Source organism: Suncus etruscus, chromosome X (genome assembly GCF_024139225.1).
Source record: "Suncus etruscus isolate mSunEtr1 chromosome X, mSunEtr1.pri.cur, whole genome shotgun sequence".
NCBI lineage: Eukaryota > Metazoa > Chordata > Mammalia > Eulipotyphla > Soricidae > Suncus > Suncus etruscus.
This window is the reverse complement of record NC_064868.1, coordinates 117,582,661-117,593,957: the sequence shown is the minus strand read 5'-3', so window position 1 is coordinate 117,593,957 and position 11,297 is coordinate 117,582,661. Positions and strand designations below refer to the sequence as shown.

Genomic DNA, 11,297 nt, shown 5'->3' with positions numbered 1-11,297 from the left:
AATCTGAAGGGATGCTAGCGCCCTGGAATGGACTGTTTTCTGATGATAAGAGGAGAAGGCAGACTGGGGTAAAACTTCTAACACAGGATTCGCAGATGAAACTTGTATGTAAAAAATTAGGGCCAGAGAGATATTACAGTAAGGTGCTTGCTTTGCATGCAACCAACCCAGGTTCCATCCCCAGCATCCCATATGATCCCCTGAGCACCGTGAGAAGTGATTCCTGAGCAATGAGCCAGGAGTAACCCCTAACCATTGCTGGGTATGGCTCCCAAACCAAAATGAAATAAAATAAGCTTGCATGTGAAAATGTGCCCATGCATCTAGTGGCTTCTTTTTGGAAAGAGGTCCCATAACTTATATCATATTGCAAGAACTCTATGACCACAAAGAAGTCAAGAACTCTCTTAGGCTGGCCCTCTTAGCGCAGCAGGCAGCGCGTCAGTCTCATAATCTGAAGGTCCTGAGTTCGAGCCTCAGAGAGGGCAGAATCTTCTGGGGCCGGGAAGGTGGCGCTACAGGTTAGGTGTCTCCCTTGCAAGCAGATGGACCTCGGTTCGATCCCCCGGTGTCCCATATGGTCCCCCCAAGCCAGGGGTGATTTCTGAGCGCATAGCCAGGAGTAACCCCTGTGGCCCAAAAACCAAAAAAAAAAAAAAAAAAAAAAAGAACTCTCTTAGACTTACCTTGTACCCGCTGGTATATAAATGATTGCAGTCCAGGCAAGCACGTGTTGAGAGAAACTCTCTGTCTAAAACCATATCAATACAGATAATCCATGCACCCACACGGAATACTTTTCCTCTCCCACCCCATGGGATTAGGAGTTTTTCTTTGCTTGCAAATAATTTCTTTTTTATTATATACAGAAAATTTACTTTTATGCACAAAATATGCATAAAGAACTCAACTGTGTAAGGCAGAGGGATAGTACAGCAGATAGGGTGTTTGTCTTGCATACTGCCAACACAAGTTCAATCCCCAGCACCTCGTATGGTCCCCTAAGCACTGCCTGTAGTGGCCCCTGAGTGTAGAACCAGGAATAAGTCCTGAGCACCGCTGGGTGTGCCCACTAAAAGAGCTCAATTGTGTAAAAGTAAATTTTAGACTTGAAACAATCGTCAATGACCAATCAATTACTGCTCCAAATGCTACTCATGTTTTAACTGTTATTACACCATTGCCCCAATATTAAAGTATGAATAGAAGACAGAAACATGAGAGAGAGGGGCCAGAGAGATATCACAGCGGTAGGGCATTTTCCTTGCATGGAGCTGACTCAGGACGGAGAGTGCTTCGAATCCCAGTATCCCATATGGTCCCCGGTGACTGCCAGGAGTGATTTCTCAGTGCAGAGCCAGGAGTAACCCCTGAGTGCTGCCAGGTGTGACCCCAGAACAATAAAACAAAATAACAACAGAAAAAGAAACATGATAGAGAGAGGTCTGCTGGCAGGCAAACCAACAGTAGAATTTGTATTACTATCATTGCTTTTACTATACAAACATGAAGAATTTTTTTGGTTTTGTTTTTTGGGTCACATCTGGCAGCACTCGGGGATTATTCCTGGCTTCACACTCAGAAATCGCTCCTGGCAGGCTCCGGGGACCATATGGGATGCCGGGATTCAAACCACCGACCTTCTGCATGCAAGGCAAATGCCTTACCTCCATGCTATCTCTCCGGCTCCTAAGGCTAGATTGTTTTTTGTTTGATTTTTGTTTTTGGGTCACACCAGCAGCGCTCAGGGGTTTCCTGGCTCTGCGCTCAGAAATCACTCCTGGCAGGCTCGGGAGACCATATGGGATGCCAGGATTAGAACCACCGACATTCTGCATGCAAGGCAAATGCCCTACCTCCATGCTACCTCACCAGCCCCAATCATGAAGAATTAATTAATTCTAATCTTTGTAATTTTTGAGGAGTGGTCATTCCTATAATCATGTTTTTATCTGAGCTTTTCAATTATTTTCATTTATTTATTACGTTGGGTTTTAGGCCACATCTATCGGTGTTTAGGACTTATTCCTGCCTCTGATCTCAGGGAATAGTCCTGGCAGTGCTCAGGGGATCATATATATTGCCAGAGACCAAGCCCTTACTGGTGCTAACCAATAAAGGAAGTACCTTATTCATGTACAATCTCTTATTCATATACAGTCCCTGTTTTGTTTTTATTCAGAAAACTTTTTCCATTTGTTTTTGTTTAATTTCCAAGTGTTTATGTGCACCTCCCCATTTGTTTGTGATTTATTTTCAAATCATTGTAGTCTGAGAAGACAGTTATTTTATTTCTGTCCTCTTGATTGTCTGAAGGTAAGTTTTGTGACCCATCAAGGGATCTACCTTAGAGAATGTCCGGTGTACATTAAAAATGTATCCTCCATTTTGGAGAATGAATAACCCTGTATATATCTATTAGATACATCTCTTCCTTCAAGGGACAGTTTTCATTTTGCCATCTTCCCTGATTGTCCAAAGAATTATCATCTAATGATCCAGAGAGAGGATTCAGCAGTCTAGAACAACACTTTGCATGAAGGAGCCCTAGATTCACTTCCCAGAACCAATAGTCCCCTGAGAAATTCTAGGTATACCACACCAAAAAATGGAAAGTTACTCTTTTATCTTATCTACCAACTCTTGCCTCAGTTTACCCTAAGTAAAGTGTTTGCTGGAAAAAAAAACATGTGTTTCTTATTTGTTTGAGGGGGATAGGTTTGGGGACATGTCTTGTGGCACTGAGAGACTACTCCCAGTTCTGTGATCAGGGGGACTGTGCTGTGTTGAGGATCAAAACCAAGTTGGTTAGGGCCAGAGCACAAGACGTAGGGCCTTGCACTGACCCAGGTTTGACCCCCAGCATTCCATATGGTCCCTTGAGTCTTCCAGAAGTAATATCTAAACACAGAGCCAGGAGTAACCCCTGCATGATGCCAGGTGTGGTCCAAAAACAAAACAAACAAATATAGGTTGACCGCATGCAAAGCAAATGCCTTAAGACATACATGTCTCACTGAGATTTTTAAAAATATTTCAGCATTGGGGCTGGAGCAATTGTACAGCAGGTAAGGCATTTGCCTTGCATGAGGCTGACCTGGGATCAATCCCTGTCATCCCAGCACCTCCAGGAGAAATTCCTGAGTGCAAAGCCAGGAATAATCTCTGATCATCCCTGGGTGTGGCCCAACAACAAACCAAAAAAAATTCAACCTAACTTTCATTTTCATTTTTGGAGCTATGTTTCGCTCCAAAACTTTTGTTTCTGCAGAAGAATCTGTCTTAACTGCAAGGGCTGTATTATGTATCCTATGAATTATAAATCAATCCTAAAGTGACTTAGAGTTTGAAGCCTCAGGAATTATAAGAATTAAGAAAGTTATTTAGGGGGCCAGAGAGATAGCACAGCGGTAGGGAGGGCATATGCCTTGGTCGTGGCCAACCCAGTTCGGACCCCAGTTCGATCCCTGACATCCCATATGGTCCCCCAAGCCGGCCAGGAGCAATTTCTGAGTGCAGAGCCAGGAGTAACCCCTGAGTGCTGCCAGGTGTGGCCCAAAAAACAATCATCAATCAATCAATAAAGTTTTTTTTAAAAAAAGTTATTTAGGGGCCAGAGTAATAGCACAGCTAGTAGGGCATTTGCTTTGTAGGAAACTGACCTGAGTTCAATCCTCAGCATTCCATATGGTCCTCTGAGCCTGTCAGATGTAACTTTTCTTTTCTTTTCTTTTTTTGGGGGGGTCACATTCAGAAGCACTCAGGGGTTACTCCTGGCTCTGCACTCAAAAATCACCCCTGGCAGGCTCGGGGGACCATATGGGATGCCGGGATTCGAACCAGGGTCCGTCCAGGTTTGGACACGTGCAAGGCAGGCACACTACTGCTGTGCTATCATCCTGGCCCCCTGCGGGTGTAATTCTGAGCATAGAGCCAGAAGTAAGTAACCCCTGAACACCACTAGGTGTGCCCCCCCCCAAAAGAAAGTTCTTTAGAACTGGAAAGCTAAAAGTCTAAAAATATCAACTCTTACAACAAAAGAGTGGGGATGGGGATGGGGCTCAATAGTAGAGCACATCCCCTGCATATATGAGGCCTTGGGTTCCATCCCCACCACCAAAAATAAATAATGACAGTAGAGTGAGCATAGAACTAGAAAGGCATTGACAGTGGGCTGTGTGGCAATCATAGCTAAATGCTGTCTTTGAATTACACATACACTGGGGCCAGAGAGATACTACAGCAAGTAAGGGGCTTGTGTTACACTCAATCTACCTGGGTTTGATCGCCTGCACCACATAGTGTCTCCTGAGCACCACAAGACATGATCCCTAGCACAGAGCCAGAAGAAAATCCTGAGACCAGTGCATGAGGTTCCAAATCCAACCAAACAACCAAATAAATAAACAAAAACATCTAGCAGGAATACTATGTGCCCTTTGTGCAATATGGAAGAGCATGGTCACACCTCAAGGTAGAAAGTGAATAAAGAGGTACCACATGGTAAATGCCATCCCTGGTCTGAGCCCTAACAGACCTAATTTCACTACCTTTGACCTATGAGACTTCTCAACAGAGATTAAAAAACTCACATCCTTGGCAGCCTTCTGGGTGCAATATCACAGTTGATTGTGCCTTAGCAGAAAAATGAAAATATTTAACATTGAAAAGCAACTGGAAAGGAACTATCCTTCTTTTTCTTTCTTTTGTGTTTGTTCATTTGGGAACCACCCAATAGTTAATAAAGGGTGATTCTAGCTCAGTGTTCTGGAATCATGGGATGTCATAGGTTAAAGCCAGACATCCTGCCTGAAAAGTATGTGTATGCTCATCCCATGCAGTTATATCTCTAGCACTATTCATTTTACTTTGAGCACCCAGCAGTGCTCAAGACTTACTTTTTCCCTGTGGTCAAGGATCATTCCTGATAGGAATCAGGAGCCTTTATATGTGCCATGGAAGAAACCTGGATGAGCTGCATGCAAGCAAGGGCCATATCCACTGTACTATCTCTCCAGCCCTAGTCTTCTTAATTAAAAATGAAGCATCTCTAGGACTGAATCAATAGTACCATGGATACAGCACTTGTCTTGCATGTGGTCAGCCCAGATTTTGATCCCCATAGGGTCCTCTGAGTTCCACCAATAGTGACCTCTGAATGCATAGCTAGGAGCACTACTGGATGTGGCCCATCTGCAATACCCAAAATGAAGCATTCCATACTTAGACTCTTTGTTTCAGGAAAATAATTGAACCTTGAATGCTTAATTGTGTCCCCAAAAGATATCCCAATTAAAATCATATACAGACCAAGTGGCTGAATTCTCTGCCTTTTAATTTACTCTGCAAGTCTCTCCTGAAAAGAAATTATTTAGTCAAATTAAATTCAAAAGATGTCCCAGTTATCTAAAAAAGGATTAACTAGAATATGTGACATCTATACCAAATTTAAAATGAATTTCTTTTTGTTTTTTGGGTTTTTTTGGAGGGGGTCACACCTGGCGGTGCTCAGGGTTACTCCTGGCTCTGTGCTCAGAAATCGCTCCACGGGGCCGGGCGGTGGCGCTAAAGGTAAGGTGCGCCTGCCTTGCCTGCGCTAGCCTTGGTTCGATCCCCCGGTGTCCCATATGGTCCCCCAAGCCAGGAGCAACTTCTGAGCGCATAGCCAGGAGTAACCCCTGAGTGTTAACGGGTGTGGCCCAAAAACCAAAAAAAAAAAAAAAAAGAAATCGCTCCTGGCAGGTTTGAGGGACCATATGGGATGCAGGGATTCGAACCACAGTTCTTCCTGGATCGGCTGCATGCAAGGCAAATGCCCTACCACTGTGCTATCTCCCCAGCCCCTAAAAATGAATCTGTTTATTTTAATTGTTTTGGTTTGATACCACAACCTAGCAGTGTTCAATACTCCTAGCTCTGTGTGCAATGATAACTCTTGGTGTTCCTCAAGGGGCCATATGCGGTGTTGGGAATTGAACTGGACCAGTGATATAGGGCCAGAGAGACAGCACAGCAGTAGGGCGTTTGCCTTACATGCGGCCGAACCAGGACAGACCTGGGTTCGATTCCCAGCAACCCATACGGTCCCCCAAACCTGTCAGAAGTGATTTCTGAGCATAGAACCAGGAGTAACCCCTCAGCACTGCCAGGTGTTACCGCCCAAAAAAATGACATGATATAAAACTGTTAGTATGTAGAGCCACAATCAATAAAAAATTTTCAAAACAAATAAATAATTGTAGGTAAATTTGTATTTTATTTTTTGGGAAAAACTTAGTGTTTATTGTTGAGATAATATGGTTATAACAGTGTTAACATTTATACTTTGAGGGCTGGAATGCTATTTAGTGGATAGGATGCTTGCCTTGCAAATGGCAGACCCAGGTTTGATCTTAAGCGCAATTTATGGTCCCCTTAGCACTGCTAGGATTGAGCATAGAGCCAGGAATAAGCCCTGAACACCACAAGGTGTGGCTGAAAATCAAACAAAAAAGGTTTTTCTGTTGTACAAACTTACTACATCAATGCCACCACTAGAATATCCAAGACATTGCACCTGTCTTTAACATCTAGTTCCACTTCTCTGTTCTTAACTTCTTAACTTCTGTCATTTAAATTTAACCTCTGTCTTTAACTTCTACTTCTGGCCAATATTTTAAACTCAGCGTACTGTCTTTCTGAAGTAGAACCAAATAACTCATTCTCCTCACTGCTCGTGTTTACTTTGGATTTTTAGGAAATAACAGTTAACAAACACATGACAATATCATCTATAGCATGATCTGGAAGTGATAAATTATTTACCCAGAGACCATATTGTTAGACTTTGGTTTTCTTCCAGGGGGCTCTCCAGTGGGCCAGGGGGCCGCCATGGGAAAATCCAGAGCTGCTCCGGGGATTATGCAGTGCCAGTGATTAAACTCAGGTCCTATGCACAATGTTGCTGTGATTGTGAGAGGTAAGAGATTGTTTTTTCAATCAGGTAAGTGATAGGCCCCATTCTCCTATTTCAGAAAAACTCTTAAATTCCAGTTCTGTTCCTAAGGTGATGCTCCAGGAGTGTTTCTTTTCTCCAGTAGAGTCTCCTACTTTATGGCTTCTCTTGAGGATGTTGAGAAAGGAATGGGATGCAATCCTTGCCTGAGCACTGCTTTTGGTCATTAGCAAAGAAATCAATAAGTTGGGTGATTGTGGATGGCTATGGATGTTAGTTGAGGGAAATGGACTGGATGCTTTATTAGAGAATTATAAGGGGTGAATGGAAGTCAGGAAAGGCCACTTTGAAATGACATCAAGATAATTTTGAAGGATGAGAATGAACTGACCAATTGAAGAATTGGGGTGACGAAAAGCATTCTTGGCTGAGGGAACAGAAAGGGACAAAGTGGGACTGGGAGTGGGAAAAGATTGAGGGAAGAGCAAAAAGCTATGAATGCAGCCAGAGTAGGGAAGCAAGATGAGATAAGGTTACCCAAATATGAGATTAAGTGTGTGTGGCCATTTGAACCATAAGAAAAAATGGAATCTTATTTCATTTGTAGACTAGTCCTCTGATTGCTGTATGAGTAGTGGATGCAAGGCAAAGCAATTCTGTAAGAAGTGATTAGTATAACTGTTCAAATAAGAAATAATGGCATAGCACCAGGCAAGTGATTTCCCCACTGTACTATCTCTCTGGTCTCTCAAGTTAGATTTTTAAGCTGAAGTTTTAAAATACAAGAAATTTAAATGCTCTGGTAACATCTCTATACACCTCATAAACCTGGTCCTTTTGTACTCAGTTTTGATCATTCTGAATTGGGTCCCATAGGGTCTTCCAAGCCAGGAGTGATTTCTGAGCACATAGCCACTAGTAACCCCTGAGCATCATTAGGTATGACCCCAAAACAAAAAACAAACAAACAAAAACAAAAAATAATCTGTTATTTTTCTGCTTTGTTTTGTTTTTTGTTTGGGGCCACATTAGGGGGGCTCAATGATTACTCCTGTCTCTGCATTGAGGAAATTACTCCTGTCAGGGTTTGGGGACAGTATGGATGCTGAGGATCAAAACCAGGTCAGCCATGTGCAAAACATACACCCTACCCACCATGCTATCACTCTGACCCAGTCATTTGTTCTGAACTCATGATCAGCTACTATTATTGTCTTGTTTTTGCATATATAATTTTCTTTATTTTTTAGTATTCTGATTATATTCATTTTAATGTCCTACTTAGAAAATTATGATCTTGGCAATAAATTTGTGGCACTTAAAAAAAAAAGAAATAATGGCATAGGGGCCAGAGAGATAGTGAAAGGGTTGGGATGCGTGCCTTGTATACTGATGAACATGATTTAATCTCTGACACCCACATGGCTCCCCAAACATTGCTGGGTGCAGCCTTGGAGGCTCAATAGCATCAGCATCATCACCATTATGTGCCCAGAAGCCTCCAAGCACACACTATGTGAAAGAAAATGAAAGAAAGTATAGCTAAAGTGGAAGTCTAGCTTGGGCATTAGGAGGAAATAGTCAATGAGCTCAAGATGAATTGCTTCAGCAGGAATTACTGAATTGGCTATGAGGGATAAAAGCAAGGAGTGATAGATGGAACCTGAATTTGGAGCTTTTGATCTAACAAGGTAGATAATGTCATTTTACTAATGTGGACAAGACTGTGAAGGACATAGGGTTGGAGAGGAAGATACTGAAAGTTCTACTGATAGGAATTGCCATAGAATCCCCTCAGAAGCCTGGGAAATAACTCAAAGGATTGAGATCATTCTGCTCATGCACCATAGAATCCTCCAAGCACTACTAGGAACATGAACAAAACTTGAAGACATAATGCAAAGTCAAATGAAATAGAGGAAGACAAGTACCATCTGATCTCCCTTGTTTGTGAATTCTAGGAGGAGAAATTTCAGATAAGAAAAAGAACAAATGGTGCTTACAAGAAGGAGATGTAATGGGAAACATAATTGGAAGCAAGTGGTCAAAAATTATAAACTTCTAGTTACAAGATAAACAAGCACATGGGATGTCATGTACAATGTAATGATTAGTGATATCACTGTGTGAGATCTGAGAAAAACAAGTAAATCTTGATCAGGTTCTCGACACAAGAATATTTGTCCTTATTTTATTTCTTTTTTTCTCTTATTTTCATCTAAAGGAAAAGACAGGTTTGTTAGCTGCACCCAATAATTTCACAATCTATGTAAATCAAACAAACATACCTGTATCAAACCATCATTTACTGTATGTAGTAGCGAATGTTACGTATTTCTCTGTAAAACTGGAGAGGCATTCTTTTTTGGACATGTTCAGTTCCAAATAGTCAGATAATCTCTCCTGAATACTACAAACACAGTGGGATGGTACAATCTTTCATACTACAAATGAAAGTCAGGTCTGGAAACTTTTTCTGAGTTTTTCACGGAGGCTTAAATTCTGCTCCTGTGACCTATAATATAGTTATCAAATTACAGAACTGAATCATACCTCGGTCAGAAATTTTGTTTATCATTTTCCTTAAACAGAGCTTAAATTCAAAGAATTCCAGCCCAATGGAAGCACAGCACATTGGATGGGAAAGTTGAGTGGAAGCCCTTTAAGCTCAATGAAAGAAATCAGTAACACAGAAAACTCATTCAGTACCAACCAGCTCAATAAATCTTCAATGCCTGTAATAACATAAAAAAATGACTCTTTTTTTGTTTGTTTTTTGGGGGAACACACCCAATGGCTCTCAGGGGTTACTTCTGGCTCTGCAATCAGAAATGGCCCCTAGTTGGCTCAGGGGACCATATGGGATGCCGGGAATCAAACCTGCATCCATCCTGGGTCAGCCACGTGTAAAGCAAACACCCTACCACAGTGCTACCACTCCATACCCACAAATTGACTCTTCTTGATCTGTTTTCTGATCATTCCATTTACCATTTTGTTATAACACGGAAGATGAACTAAATTTGTTATGTGCCTGCTAAACGGGGGTAGGCTTGGGGGTTTGAGAGAGAAATTGGGTATATTGATGGAGGGAAGGCCACACTGGATTGGTGGTGGAACATTGTATCTCTGAAACAACTGTATCATGAACAACTTTATAAATCAGTGTTATGATTTTTAAATCATCTCACATTTATTTATTTTGTTGTACATAGATATTTCTTTTGAGTCTTTTGTTTGTAGCTCAGCATTATGATTTTTTTAAACTCCATTAAAACTCAGTATTGGAAGTAGAAGAGCTAATACAATACAAGGTGTAAAGCACTCAGCCTTCATGCAGCTGAACCTAGTTGGGTCCCCACCATCACATATGGTTTCCCAGTACCACCAGCGGTCACTCCTGATCAGAGTCAGGAATAACCTCTGGTCACCTGGAGATGTGGCCCAACTTTCCCCTACTGACTCCCCTAAAAAATGTATAATTGGGGCCAGAGCGGTGGTGCAAGTGGTAAGGTGTCTGCCTTGCCCGCGTTAGCCTAGGACGGACGGCGGTTCAATCCACTGGCGTTCCATATGGTCCCCCAAGCCAGAAGCGACTTCTGAGCGCATAGTCAGAAGTAACCCCTGAGCGTCAACAGGTGTGGCCAAAAAAACCAAACAAAAAATAAGAATATATAATTTTCATCTACTAACAATCATTTTGTTTGTTTGGTTGGTTGGTTGGTTTTGGGGGTCTCACCCAGCAGCGCTCAGGCATTACTCCTGGTTCTATGCTCAGAAATCACTCCTGGCTGGCTCCGGGGACCATATGGGATGCCAGGATTCGAACCACTGTTCTTCTGCATGCAAGGTAAACGCTCTATGTCCATGCTAACTCTCCGGCCCCTACAAACAATCATTTAATTACAAAGAATCATGATGTTCCTTTTTCACTCAAAGTTCTTTGGGGAGTAAGGGTTGGGTCAGGTGGTACCCAGTGGTACTAACAACTCACTCCTGGATCTGTGTTGTTCAGAGATTTCTCCTGCTAGTGTTTAGGTAACTACACGTGATGCAGGGGATCTAGTCCAGGTTGGCCACATGCAGGACAAGCACCTTATGCAAAGTTTGTTGTTGACTGAGTATCATACATGTAGCCATTGCTCAAATGACATGTTTAGGCATTTCACTTTCCTATCTTCCTTGACTATATCCCAGTCTGCTGATGTCTTTTTGGTTTTGGTTTGGTTTTGGGGTCACACCCAGTGGTGCTCGGGGGTTTCCTGGCTCTGCACTCAGTAATTGCTCCTGGGGTCGGAGAGATAACACAGCAGGAGGGCGTTTGCCTTGCACGCAGCAGACCTAGGACTAACAGTATTTCAAT

The 11,297-nt window shown here is 42.4% G+C and overlaps 1 non-coding gene across 1 annotated transcript; it reads left to right on the top strand.

Moving 5' to 3' along the window:
• The first annotated feature begins 415 nt into the window (after positions 1 to 415).
• TRNAM-CAU (transfer RNA methionine (anticodon CAU)) lies at positions 416 to 488 on the top strand. The gene has a single exon. It is a non-coding gene; the product is annotated as a tRNA-Met (tRNA).
• The last annotated feature ends 10,809 nt before the right edge of the window (positions 489 to 11,297 follow it).